Here is a 15255-nt window from a genome sequence, read left to right as displayed (position 1 = left end):
AACGAACGTCTCTCCACATGCTCAGTTCAAGAGATAAGTGTGTGTGAAAGCTGTCCTTCAACTAGCTTGTTGGGAACACAAAGATTCTTTTCAGTTGCAAAATGGAAGCCGTACATATACATGGGGTGTTACACGATCCAACATGGTTTTACAGGGAAAACCGCAGGAACATCTAACCGGCATTAGGAAACAGACTGAGAAACCAGAGTAAAATTTTCTCCTGCAACCCGTTCCCTTTGTGCTAGAAGAACGAACGTCTCTCAACATGCTCAGTTCTGAGAGATAATTGTGTGTGAAAGCCGTCCTTCCCCTAGCTAGTTGGGAACACAGAGTTTCTTTTCATTTGCATACAACACTCCATACATATATATGGCGAGGTACTCGCTCCAACTCGGTTTTACAGTGAAAACGGCAGGAATTTCAAACCGGCTCTAGGAAACACACTGAAAATCCAGAGAAAAAGTTCCTCCTGAAAACCGTTCCCTTTGTGCTAGATGAACAAACGTCTCTCCACATGTTCAGTTCTGAGAGATAAGTGTGGGTTAAAGCCGTCCTTCACCTAGCTTGTTGGGAAAACAAAGATTGTTTTCAGTTGCAAAGTGGAATCCATACAAATATATGGGGAGTTACACGCTGGAACTCGGTTTTACAGTGAAAACTTCAGGAACTTCTAACCGGCATTAGGAAAAAGATTGAGAATCCAGTTTAAAGTTTCACCTGCAAACAGTTACATTTGTGTAGATGAACGAACGTCTATCCACATGCTCATTTCTGAGAGATATGTTCTGTGAAAGCCGTAATTCACTTTGCTTGTTGGGAACACAAAGTTTCTTTTCAGTTGCAAACTGCACTCCATACATATATATCTGGAGGTACTCGCTCCAAATCGATTTTACAGTGAAAACTGCAGGAACTTCAAACCGGCATTACGAAAAACACTGAGAAATCAGAGTAAAAGTTTCTCCTGTAAACCGTTCCTTTGTGCTAGATGAACGAACGTCTCTCCACATGCTCAGTTCTAGAGATAAGTGTGTGTGAAAGCTGTCCTTCAACTAGCTTGTTGGGAACACAAAGTTTCTTTTCAGTTGCAAAATGGAAGCCGTACATATACATGGGGTGTTACACGGTCCAACATGGTTTTACGGGGAAAACCGCAGGAATATCTAACCGGCATTAGGAAACAGACTGAGAAACCAGAGTAAAATTTTCTCCTGCAACCCGTTCCCTTTGTGCTAGAAGAAAGAACGTCTCTCAACATGCTCAGTTCTGAGAGATAATTTTGTGTGAAAGCCGTCCTTCCCCTAGCTAGTTGGGAACACAGAGTTTCTTTTCAGTTGCAAACTGCACTCCATACATTTATATGGGGAAGTACTCGCTCCAACACGGTTTTACAGTGAAAACTGCAGGAACTTCAAAAAGGCACTAAGAAACACACTGAGAAACCAGAGCAAAGTTACTCCTGCAACCCGTTCCCTTTGTGCTAGATGAACGAACGTCTCTACACATGCTCAGTTCTCAGAGATAAGTGTGTGTGAAAGCCGTCCTTCACCTAGCATTTGGGAACACAGTGTTAATTTTCAGTTGAAAAATGCACTGCATACATATATATGGGGAGGTAAACGCTCCAAATCGGTTTTACTGTGAAAACTGCAGAAACTTCAAAGCGACACTTGTAAACAATATGAGAAACCAGAGTAAAAGTTTCTCCTGCAATCAGTTCCCTTTGTGCTAGGTGAACGAACGTCTCTCCACATGCTCAGTTCTAAGAGATAACTGTGAGTGAAAGCCGTCCTTCACCTAGCTTGTTGGGATCCCAAAGTTTCTTTTCAGTTGCAAACTGCACTCCATACATATATATGGGGTGGTACTCGCTCCAAAACATTTTTACAGGGAAAACTGCAGGAACTTCTTACCGTCACTAGGAAACACACTGAGAAACCAAGGTAAAAGTTTCTCCTGCAACACGTTCCCTTTGTGCTAGATGAACGAACGTCTCTCCACATGCTCAGTTGTCAGAGATGAGTGTGAGTGAAAGCCGTCCTTCACGTAGCCTGTTGGGATCACAGAGTTTCTTTTCAATTGCAAACTGCACTGCATACATATATATGGGGAGGTTCTGGCTCCAACTCCGTTTTACAGTGAAAACTGCAGGAACTTCATACCGGCATTAGTAAAAAGACTGAGAATTTAGAATAAAATTTCTCCTGCAACCCGTTCCCTATGTGCTAGATGAACGAACATCTCTACACAGGCTAAGTTCTGAGAGATAAGTGTGTGTGTAAGCCGTCCTTCACCTAGCTTGTTGGGAACACAGAGTTTCTTTTCAGTTGCAATCGGCACTCCATACATTTATATGGGTATGTACTCGCTCAAACATGTTTTTACGGTGAAATCTGCAAGAACTTCTAACCGGCATTAGGAAACAGACTTAGAAACCAGAGTAAATATTTCTCCTGCAACCCGTTTCATTTGTGCTAAATGAACGAACTTCTCTCCACATGATCAGTTCTGAGAGATATGTGTGTGTGAAAGCCGTCGTTCACCTAGCTTGTTGGGAACACAAAGTTTCTTATCTGTTGCAAACTGCACTCCATACGTATATATGGGGAGGTACACGCTCCAACTCGGTTTTACAGTGAAATCTGCAGGAATTTCAAACCGACACTAGGAAACACACTGAGAAACCAGAGTAAAAGTTTCTCCTGTAAACTCTTCCCTTTGTGCTTGATGAACGAACGTCTCTTCACATGCTCAGTTCTCAGAGATATGTGTGTGTGAAAGCCGTACTTCACCTAGCTTGTAGGGAACAAAAAGTTTCTTTTCAGTTGCAAACTGCAATCCTTACATATATATGGGGATTTACTCGCTCCAAATCGGTTTTACAGGAAAACTGCAGGAACTTCTAACCGGCATTATGAAACAAACTGAGAAACCAGAGTAAAAGTTTTCCCTGCAACCCGTTCCATTTGTGCTAGATGAACGAAAGTCTCTCCACATGCTCAATTCTGAGAGATATGTGTGTGTGAAAGCCGTCCTTCACCTAGCTTGTTGGAAACACAAAGTGTCTTTTCAGCTGCAAACGGCAATCCATACATATATATTGGGATGTACAAGCTCCAACACGGTTTTACAGTCTAAACTGCAGGAACTTCAAACTCATTAGGAAAAAAACTGAAAATCCAGAGTAAAAGTTCTTCCTGCAACCCGTTCCCTTTATGCTAGATGAACGAACGTCTCTCCACATGCTCAGTTCTGAGAGATAAGTGTGGGTGAATGCCGTCCTTCGCCTAGCTTGTTGGGAACACAAAGTTTCTTTCCAGTTGCAAAGAGGAATCCATACATATATATGGGGTGTTACTCGCTCCAAATCGGTTTTACAGTGTAAACTGCAGGAATTTCATACCGGCACTAGAAAACACTCTGAGAAACCAGAGTAAAAGTTTCTCCTGGAAACTGTTCCCTTTGTGCTACATGAACGAACGTCTCTGCACATGCTCAATTTTGACAGATAAGTGTGTGTGAAAGCCGTCCTTCACCTAGCATTTGGGAACACAGTGTTAATTTTCAGTTGAAAAATGCACTGCATACATATATATGGGGAGGTAAACGCTCCAAATCGGTTTTACTGTGAAAACTGCAGAAACTTCAAAGCGACACTTGTAAACAATATGAGAAACCAGAGTAAAAGTTTCTCCTGCAATCAGTTCCCTTTGTGCTAGGTGAACGAACGTCTCTCCACATGCTCAGTTCTAAGAGATAACTGTGAGTGAAAGCCGTCCTTCACCTAGCTTGTTGGGATCCCAAAGTTTCTTTTCAGTTGCAAACTGCACTCCATACATATATATGGGGTGGTACTCGCTCCAAAACATTTTTACAGGGAAAACTGCAGGAACTTCTTACCGTCACTAGGAAACACACTGAGAAACCAAGGTAAAAGTTTCTCCTGCAACACGTTCCCTTTGTGCTAGATGAACGAACGTCTCTCCACATGCTCAGTTGTCAGAGATGAGTGTGAGTGAAAGCCGTCCTTCACGTAGCCTGTTGGGATCACAGAGTTTCTTTTCAATTGCAAACTGCACTGCATACATATATATGGGGAGGTTCTGGCTCCAACTCCGTTTTACAGTGAAAACTGCAGGAACTTCATACCGGCATTAGTAAAAAGACTGAGAATTTAGAATAAAATTTCTCCTGCAACCCGTTCCCTATGTGCTAGATGAACGAACATCTCTACACAGGCTAAGTTCTGAGAGATAAGTGTGTGTGTAAGCCGTCCTTCACCTAGCTTGTTGGGAACACAGAGTTTCTTTTCAGTTGCAATCGGCACTCCATACATTTATATGGGTATGTACTCGCTCAAACATGTTTTTACGGTGAAATCTGCAAGAACTTCTAACCGGCATTAGGAAACAGACTTAGAAACCAGAGTAAATATTTCTCCTGCAACCCGTTTCATTTGTGCTAAATGAACGAACTTCTCTCCACATGATCAGTTCTGAGAGATATGTGTGTGTGAAAGCCGTCGTTCACCTAGCTTGTTGGGAACACAAAGTTTCTTATCTGTTGCAAACTGCACTCCATACGTATATATGGGGAGGTACACGCTCCAACTCGGTTTTACAGTGAAATCTGCAGGAATTTCAAACCGACACTAGGAAACACACTGAGAAACCAGAGTAAAAGTTTCTCCTGTAAACTCTTCCCTTTGTGCTTGATGAACGAACGTCTCTTCACATGCTCAGTTCTCAGAGATATGTGTGTGTGAAAGCCGTACTTCACCTAGCTTGTAGGGAACAAAAAGTTTCTTTTCAGTTGCAAACTGCAATCCTTACATATATATGGGGATTTACTCGCTCCAAATCGGTTTTACAGGAAAACTGCAGGAACTTCTAACCGGCATTATGAAACAAACTGAGAAACCAGAGTAAAAGTTTTCCCTGCAACCCGTTCCATTTGTGCTAGATGAACGAAAGTCTCTCCACATGCTCAATTCTGAGAGATATGTGTGTGTGAAAGCCGTCCTTCACCTAGCTTGTTGGAAACACAAAGTGTCTTTTCAGCTGCAAACGGCAATCCATACATATATATTGGGATGTACAAGCTCCAACACGGTTTTACAGTCTAAACTGCAGGAACTTCAAACTCATTAGGAAAAAAACTGAAAATCCAGAGTAAAAGTTCTTCCTGCAACCCGTTCCCTTTATGCTAGATGAACGAACGTCTCTCCACATGCTCAGTTCTGAGAGATAAGTGTGGGTGAATGCCGTCCTTCGCCTAGCTTGTTGGGAACACAAAGTTTCTTTCCAGTTGCAAAGAGGAATCCATACATATATATGGGGTGTTACTCGCTCCAAATCGGTTTTACAGTGTAAACTGCAGGAATTTCATACCGGCACTAGAAAACACTCTGAGAAACCAGAGTAAAAGTTTCTAATGCAAACAGTTCCCTTTGTGTTAGATGAACGAACGTCTCTCCACATGCTCAGTTCTGAGAAATAAGTGTGTGTGAAAGCCGCCCTTCACCTAGCTTGTAGGGAACACAAAGTTTCTTTTCAGGTGCAAACTGCACTCCATATATATACATGGGAAGGTACACACTCCAACTCGATTTTACAGTGAAAACTGCAGGATCATCTAACAGGCATTAGGAAAAAAACTGAGAAACCAGAGAAAATTTTCTCCTGCAAACCTTTCTCTTTGTGCTAGATGAACGAACGTCTATCCACATGCTCAGTTTTGAGAGATAAATTTGTGTGAAAACCGTCCTTCACCTAGCTTGTTGGGAACACAAAGTTTCTTTATGATGCAAACAGCACTACATACAAATATATGTGGACGTACTCGCTCCAACTCGGTTTTACAGTGAAAACTGCAGGAACTTCAAACCGGCACTAGGAAACACACTGAGAAACCAGAGTAAAAGTTTCTCCTGCAACCAGTTCCCTCTGTGCTAGATGAACGAAAGTCTCTCCACATGCTGAATTCTGTGAGAAGTGTGTGTTAAAGCCTCACTTCACCAAGCTTGTAGGTAACAGAAAGTTTCTTTTCATTTGCAAACTGCACTCCATACATATATATGGGGAGGTACTCTCTCCAACCCGGTTTTACAGTGAAAACTGCAGGAACTTCAAACCGGCCCTAGAAAACACACTGAGAAACCAGAGTAAAAATTTCTCCTGCAAACCTTTCCCTTTGTGCTAGATTAAAGAACGTCTCTCCACATGCTCAGTTCTCAGAGATAAGTGTGTGTGAATGCCGTCCTTCACATAGCTTGTAAGGAACAAAAAGCTTCTTTTCAGTTGCAAACTGCACTCCATACATATATATGTGTAGGAATACGCTCCAACTCGGTTTTACAGTGAAAACTGCAGGAACTTCAAACCGGCCCTAGGAAACACACTGAGAAACCAGAGTAAAATTTCTCCTGCAAACCGTTCAATTGTGCTAGATGAACGAACGTCTCTACACATGCTCAGTTCTCAGAGATAAGTGTGTGTGAAAGCCGTCCTTCACCTAGCTTGTAGGGAACATAAAGTTTATTTTCAGATGCAAAGTGGAATACTTACATATATATGGGAATTTACTCGCTCCAACTCGGTTTTACAGTGAAAAATGCAGGAACATCTAACCGGCATTAGGAAAAATTCTGAGAATCCAGTGTAAAAGTTTCTCCTGCAAACCGTTCCCTTTGTGCTAGATGAACAAACGTCTCTCCACATGTTCAGTTCTGAGAGATAATTGTGGGTTAAAGCCGTCCTTCACCTAGCTTGTTGGGAAAACAAAGTTGGTTTTCAGTTGCAAAGTGGAATCCATAGAAATATATGGGGAGTTACACGCTCGAACTCGGTTTTACAGTGAAAACTGCAGGAACTTCTAAACGGCATTAGGAAAAAGATTGAGAATCCAGTTTAAAGTTTCACCTGCAAACAGTTCCATTTGTGCTAGATGAACGAACGTCTATCCAGATGCTCATTTCTGAGAGATATGTTTCTGTGAAAGCCGTCCTTCACTTTGCTTGTTGGGAACACAAAGTTTCTTTTAGGTTGCAAACTGCACTCCATACATATATATCTCGAGGTACTCGCTCCAAATCGATTTTACAGTGAAAATGCAGGAACTTCAAACCGGCACTACGAAAAACACTGAGAAATCAGAGTAAAAGTATCTCCTGTAAACCGTTCTTTGTGCTAGATAAACGAACGTCTCTCCACATGCTCAGTTCTAGAGATAAGTGTGTGTGAAAGCTGTCCTTCACCTAGATTTTTGGGAACACAAAGTTTCTTTTCAGTTGCAAAGTGGAATCCATACTTATACATGGGGTGTTACTCGATCCAACATGGTTTTACAGGGAAAACCGCAGGAACATCTAACCGGCATTAGGAAACAGACTGAGAAAGCAGAGTAAAATTTTCTCCTGCAACCCGTTCCCTTTGTGCTAGATGAACGAAAGTCTTTCAACATGCTCAGTTCTGAGAGATAAGTGTGTGTGAATGCCGTCCTTCCCCTAGCTTGTTGGGAACACAGAGTTTCTTTCAGTTGCAAACTGCACTCCATACATTTATATGTGGAAGTACTAGCTCCAACACGGTTTTACAGTGAAAACTGCAGGAATTTCAAACCGGCACTAGGAAACACTCTGAGAAACCAGAGTAAAAGTTTTTCCTGCAACCAGTTCCATTTGTGCTAGATGAACGAAAGTCTCTCCACATGCTCAATTCTGAGAGATATGTGTGTGTGAAAGCCGTCCATCAACTAGCTTGTTGGGAACACAGAGTTTCTTTTCAGTTGCAAACTGAACTCTCTATATATATATGGGGAGGTTCTAGCTACAACTCGGTTTTACAGTGAAAATGCAGTAACTTCAAACCGGCACTAGGAAACACACTGAGAAACCAGAGTAAAATATCTCCTACAACACGTTCCCTTTGTGCTAGATGAACGAACGTCTCTCCACATGCTCAGTTCTCAGAGATAAGTGTGTGTGAAAGCAGTCCTTCACCTAGCTTGTTAGGAACACAAAGTTCCTTTTCAGTTGCAAAGTGGAATCCATACATATATATGGGGAGTTACTCGCTCCAACTCGGTTTTACAAGGAAAACTGCAGGAAATTCAACCGGCATTAGGAAACAGACTGAGAAACCAGAGTAAATGTTTCTCCTGGAACCCGTTCCCTTTCGGCTAGATGAAAGAAGTCTCTCCACATGCTCAGTTCTGAGAGATAAGTGTGGGTGAAAGCCGTGATTCACCTAGCTTGTTGGGAACACAAAGATTCTTTTCAGTTGCAAACGGCACTCCATACATATATATGGGGATGTACTCGCTCCAACTCGGTTTTACAGTGAAAACTGCAGGAATTTCAAACCGGTACTAGGAAACACACTGAAAATCCAGAGTAAAAGTTCTTCCTGCAAACCGTTCCTTTTGTGCTAGATGAACCAACGTCTCTCCACATGCTCAGTTCTGAGAGATATGTAAGGTAGAATTCGGTCCTTCACCTAGCTTGTTGGGAAAACAAAGTTTCTTTTCAGTTGCAAAGTGGAATCCATACATATATATGTGGATGTACTTGCTCCAACTCGGTTTTACAGGAAAAACTGCAGGAACTTCTAACCGGCATTAGGAAACAGACTGAGAAACCAGAGTAAAATTTTCTCCTGCAACCCCTTCCCGTTGTGCTAGATGACCGAACGTGTCTCCACATGCTGATTTCTTAGAAATAAGTGTGTGTGAAAGCCGTCCTTCAACTTGCTTGATGGGAACACAGAGTTTCTTTTCAGTTGCAAAATGCACTGCATACATATATACGTTAGGTACTCGCTCCAACACGGTTTTACAGAGAAAACTGCAGGAAATTCAAACCGGCAATAGGAAACACACTGAGAAAACAGAGTAAAAGTTTCTTCTGCAACCCGTTCCCTTAGTGCTAGATGAACGAAAGTCTCTCCACATGCTCTGTTCTGAGAGATATGTGTGTGTGCAAGCCGAACTTCACCGAGCTTGTTGGGAACACAGAGTTTCTTTTCAGTTGCAAACTGCACTGCATACATATATATGGGGAGGTACTCGCTCCAACTCGGTTTTACAGTGAAAACTGCAGGAACTTCAAACCGGCACTAGGAAACAGACTGAAAATCCAGAGGAAAAGTTCCTACTGCAAAACGTTCCCTTTGTGCTAGATGAATGAACGTTTCTCCACATGCTCTGTTCTCAGAGATAATTGAGTGTGAATGCCGTCCTTCACCAAGGTAGTTGGGAACACAAAATTTCTTTTCAGTTGCTAAGTGGAATCCATCTATATATATGGGGAGTTACTCGCTCCAAATCGATTTTACAGGGAAAACTTCAGGATCATCTAACTGGCATTAGGAAAAAAACTGAGAATCCAGAGAAAAGTTGCTCCTGCAAACCGTTCTCTTAGTGCTAGATGAACGAACGTCTATCCACATGCTCACTTTTGAGAGATAAGTTTGTGTGAAAGCCGTCCTTCAACTAGCTTGTTGGGAACACAAAGTTTCTTTTTGATGCAAACTGCACTACATACATATATATGTGGAGGTACTCGCTCCAACTCGGTTTTACAGTGAAAACTGCAGGAACTTCAAACCGGCACTAGGAAACACACTGAGAAACCAGAGTAAAAGTTTCCCATGCAACCAGTTCCGTTTGTGCTAGATGAACGAAAGTCTCTCAACATGCTCAGATCTGAGAGATAAGTGTGTGTGAAAGCCGCCCTTCACCTAGCTTGTAGGTAACAGAAAGTTTCTTTTCATTTGCAAACTGCACTCCATACATATATATGGGGAGGTACTCGCTCCAACACGGTTTTATAGTGAAAACGGCAGGAACTTCAAACCGGCAATAGGAAACACACTGAGAAACCAGAGTAAAAGTTTCTCCTCAAAAATTTCCCTTTGTGCTAGATGAACGAACGTCTCTCCACATGCTCAGTTCTGAGAGATAAGTGTGGGTGAAAGCCGTCCTTAATCTAGCTTGTTGGAAAAACAAAGTTTCTTTTCAGTTGCAAAGTGGAATCCATACATATATATGGGGTGTTACTCGCTCCAACTCGGTTTTGCACTGAAAACTGCTAAAATTTCTAACCGGCATTAGGAAACAGACTGAGAAACCAGAGTAAAATTTTCTCTTGAATCCCCTTCCCGTTGTGCTAGATGAACGAACGTGTCTCCACATGCTCATTTCTTAGAAATATGTGTGTGTGAAAGCCGTCCTTCAACTTGCTTGATGGGAACACAGAGTTTCTTTTCAGTTGCAAAATGCACTGCATACATATATACGTTAGGTACTCGCTCCAACTCGGTTTTACAGAGAAAATTGCAGGAAATTCAAACCGGCACTAGGAAACACACTGAGAAAACAGAGTAAAAGTTTCTCCTGCAACCACTTCCCATTGTGCTAGATGAACGAACGTCTCTCCACATGATCAGTTCTGAGAGATATGTGTGTGTGAAAGCCGACCTTCACCTAGCTTGTTGGGAACACATGTTTCTTTTCAGTTGCAAAGTGGAATCCATATATATATATGGGGAATTACTCGCTCCAACTCGGTTTTACAGTGAAAACTGCAGGAATATCTAACCGGAATCAGGAAAAAACTGACAATCCAGAGTAATAGTTTCTCCTGCAAACCGTTCCCATTGTGCTAGATGAACGAAAGTCTATCCACATGCTCAGTTCTGAGAGATATGTGTGTGTGAAAGCCGTCCTTCACCTAGCTTGTTGGGAAAACAAAGTTTCTTTTCAGTTGCAAACGCCATCCATACATATATATGGGGATGTACAAGCTCCAACACGGTTTTACAGAGAAAACTGCAGGAAATTCAAACCGGCACTAGGAAACACACTGAGAAAACAGAGTAAAAGTTTCTCCTGCAACCTCTTCCCTTTGTGCTAGATGAACGAAAGTCTCTCTACATGCTCTGTTCTGAGATATATGTGTGTGTGCAAGCCGAACTTCACCTAGCTTGTTGGGAAAACAGAGTTACTTTTCAGTTGCAAACTGCATGGCATACATTTATATGAGGAGGTACTGGCTCCAACTCGGTTTTACAGTGAATAATGCAGGAACTTCATACCGGCATTAGGAAAATGACTGAGAATTTAGAATAAACTTTCTCCTGCAACCGGTTCCCTATGTGCTAAATGAACGAACTTCTATCCACATGCTCAGTTCGGAGAGATAAGTGTGTGTGAAAGCCGTTCTTCACCTAGCTTGTTGGGAACACAGAGTTCCTTTTCAGTTGCAAAGTGGAATCCTTACATATATATGGGGATTTACTCGCTCCAAATTGGTTTTACAGGAAAACTGCAGGAACTTCTAACCGGCATTAGGAAACAGACTGAGAAACCAGAGTAAAAGTTTTTCCTGCAAACCGTTCAATTTGTGCTAGATGAACGAACGTCTCTCCACATGCTCAATTCTGAGAGATATGTGTGTGTGAAAGCCGTCCTTCACCTAGCTTGTTGGGAACACAAAGTTCTTTTCAGTTGCAAACGGCACTTCATACATATATATGGGGATGTACAAGCTCCAACTCGGTTTTACAGTGAAAACTGCAGGAAGTTCAAACTGGCACTAGGAAACACTCTGAGAAACCAGAGTAAATGTTTCTCCTGCAACCCGTTCTTTGTGCTAGATGAACGAACGTCTCTCCACATGCTCAGTTCTCAGAGATAATTGTGTGTGAATGCCGTCCTTCAACTAGCTTGTTGGGAACACAAAGTTTCTTTTCAGTTGCAAAGTGGAATCCATACATATATATGGGGGGTTAGTCGCTCCAACTCGGGTTTACAGTGAAAACTGCAGGAACATGTAACCGGCATTAGGAAAAAGACTGAGAATCCAGAGTAAATGTTTCTCCTACAAACCGTTTCCTTTGTGCTAGATGAACGAAAGTCTATCCTCATGCTCAGTTCTGAGAGATAAGTGTGGGTGAAAGCAGTCCTTCACCTAGCTTGTTGGGAACACAAAGTTTCTTTTCAGTTGCAAAGTGGAATCCATACATATATATGGGGATTTACTCGCTCCAACTCGGTTTTACGGGGAAAACTGCAGGGACTTCTAAACGGCATTAGGAAACAGACGGAGACACCAGAGTAAAATTTTCTCCTGCAACCCCTTCCCATTCTGCTAGATGAACGAACGTCTCTCCACATGCTAAGTTCTAAGAAATAACTGTGTGTGAAAGCCGTCCTTCAACTTGCTTGATGGGAACACAGAGTTTCTTTTCAGTTGCAAAATGCAATGCATACAGATATACGTTAGTTAATCGCTCCAACACGGTTTTACAGTGAAAACTGCAGGAATTTCAAACCGGCACTAGGAAACACACTGAGAAAACAGAGTAAAATTTTCTCCTGCAAACTCTTCCCTTTGTGCTAGATGAACGAATGTCTGTCTACATGCTCTGTTCTGAGATATATGTGTGTGTGCAAGCCGAACTTCACCTAGCTTGTTGGGAACACAGAGTTACTTTTCAGTTGCAAACTGCATGGCATACATGTATATGAGGAGGTACTGGCTCCAACTCGGTTTTACAGTGAATACTGCAGGAACTTCATACCGGCATTAGGAAAATGACTGAGAATTTAGAATAAACTTTCTCCTGCAACCGGTTCCCTATGTGATAAATGAACGAACTTCTATCCACATGCTCAGTTCTGAGAGATAAGTGTGTGTGAAAGCCGTTCTTCACCTAGCTTGTTGGGAACACAGAGTTCCTTTTCAGTTGCAAAGTGGAATCCTTACATATATATGGGGATTTACTCGCTCCAAATTGGTTTTACAGGAAAACTGCAGGAACTTCTAACCGGCATTAGGAAACAGACTGAGAAACCAGAGTAAAAGTTTTTCCTGCAACCCGTTCCATTTGTGCTAGATGAACGAACGTCTCTCCACATGCTCAGTTCTCAGAGATAAGTGTGTGTGAATGCCGTCCTTCAACTAGCTTGTTGGGAACACAAAGTTTCTTTTCAGTTGCAAAGTGGAATCCATACATATATATGGGGGGTTAGTCGCTCCAACTCGGTTTTACAGTGAAAACTGCAGGAACATGTAACCGGCATTAGGAAAAAGACTGAGAATCCAGAGTAAATGTTTCTCCTGCAAACCGTTCCCTTTGTGCTAGATGAACGAAAGTCTATCCTCATGCTCAGTTCTGAGAGATAAGTGTGGGTGAAAGCAGTCCTTCACCTAGCTTGTTGGGAACAGAAAGTTCCTTTTCAGTTGCAAAGTGGAATCCATATATATATATGGGGATTTACTCGCTCCAACTCGGTTTTACAGGGAAAACTGCAGGAACTTCTAAACGGCATTAGGAAACAGACGGAGACACCAGAGTAAAATTTTCTCCTGCAACCCCTTCCCATTGTGCTAGATGAACGAACGTCTCTCCACATGCTCAGTTCTTAGAAATAAGTGTGTGTGAAAGCCGTCCTTCAACTTGCTTGATGGGAACACAGAGTTTCTTTTCAGTTGCATAATGCAATGCATACATATATACGTTAGGTAATCGCTCCAACTCGATTTTACAGTGAAAACTGCAGGAAATTCAAACCGGCACTAGGAAACACACTGAGAAAACAGAGTAAAAGTTTCTCCTGCAACCCCTTCCCATTGTGCTAGATGAACGAACGTCTCTCCACATGCTTTGTTCTGAGAGATATGTGTGTGTTCAAGCCGACCTTCACCAGGCTTGTTGGGAACACAGAGTTTCTTTTCAGTTGCAAAGTGCACTGCATACATATATATGGGGAGGTACTGGCTCCAACTCGGTTTTACAGTGAAAACTGCAGGAACTTCATACCGGCATTAGGAAAAATACTGAGAATTTAGAATAAAATTTCTCCTGCAACCGGTTCCCTATGTGCTAGATGAACGAAAGTCTCTCCACATGCTCATTTCTGAGAGATAAGTGTGTGTGAAAGCCGTTCTTCACCTAGCTTGTAGGGAACACAAAGGTTCTTTTAAGTTGCAAAATGCACTCCATAAATATATATGGGAATGTACTCGCACCAACTCGGTTTTACAGTGAAAACTGCAGGAAATTCAAACAGGCACTAGGAAACACACTGAGAAACCAGAGTAAAAGTTTCTAATGCAAACAGTTCCCTTTGTGTTAGATGAACGAAAGTCTCTCCACATGCTCAGTTCTGAGAAATATGTGTGTGTGAAAGCCGCCCTTCAACTATCTTGTAGGGAACACAAAGTTTCTTTTCAGTTGCAATCTGCACTCCATAAATAAATATGGGAAGGTACACGCTCCAACATGGTTTTACAGTGAAAACTGCAGGAACTTCTAACCGGCATTAGGAAAAAGATTGAGAATCCAGTTTAAAGTTTCACCTGCAAACAGTTCCATTTGTGCTAGATGAACGAACGTCTATCCACATGCTCATTTCTGAGAGATATGTTTCTGTGAAAGCCGTATTTCACTTTGCTTGTAGGGAACACAAAGTTTCTTTTCAGTTGCAAACTGCACTCCATACATATATATCTGGAGGTACTCGCTCCAAATCGATTTTACAGTGAAAACTGCAGGAACTTCAAACCGGCACTACGAAAAACACTGAGAAATCAGAGTAAAAGTTTCACCTGTAAACCGTTCCTTTGTGCTAGATAAACAAACGTCTCTCCACATGCTCAGTTCTAGAGATAAGTGTGTGTGAAAGCTGTCCTTCACCTAGATTTTTGGGAACACAAAGTTTCTTTTCAGTTGCAAAGTGGAATCCATACATATACATGGAGTGTTACTCGATCCAACATGTTTTTACAGGGAAAACCGCAGGAACATCTAACCGGCATTAGGAAACAGACTGAGAAGGCAGAGTAAAATTTTCTCCTGCAACCCGTTCCCTTTGTTCTAGATGAACGAACGTCTCTCCACATGCTCAGTTCTGAGAGATAAGTGTGTGTGAAAGCCGTCCTTCAACTAGCTTGTTGGGAACACAGAGTTTCTTTCAGTTGCAAACTGCACTCCATACATTTATATGGGGAAGTACTAGCTCCAACACGGTTTTACAGTGAAAACAGCAGGAACTTCAAAAATGCACTTGGAAACACACTGAGAAATCAGAGCAAATTACTCCTGCAACCCGTTCCCTTTGTGCTAGATGAACGAAGTTCTCTACACATGCTCAGTTCTCAGAGATAAGTGTGTGTGAAAGCCGTCCTTCACCTTGCATTTGGGAACACAGAGTTTCTTTTCAGTTGAAAAATGCACTGCATACATATATATG

The sequence above is a fragment of the Camelus dromedarius genome, chromosome 16 (assembly GCF_036321535.1).
Source record: "Camelus dromedarius isolate mCamDro1 chromosome 16, mCamDro1.pat, whole genome shotgun sequence".
NCBI classification, from domain to species: Eukaryota; Metazoa; Chordata; class Mammalia; order Artiodactyla; family Camelidae; genus Camelus; species Camelus dromedarius.
Note: the sequence above shows the minus strand (reverse complement) of the source record.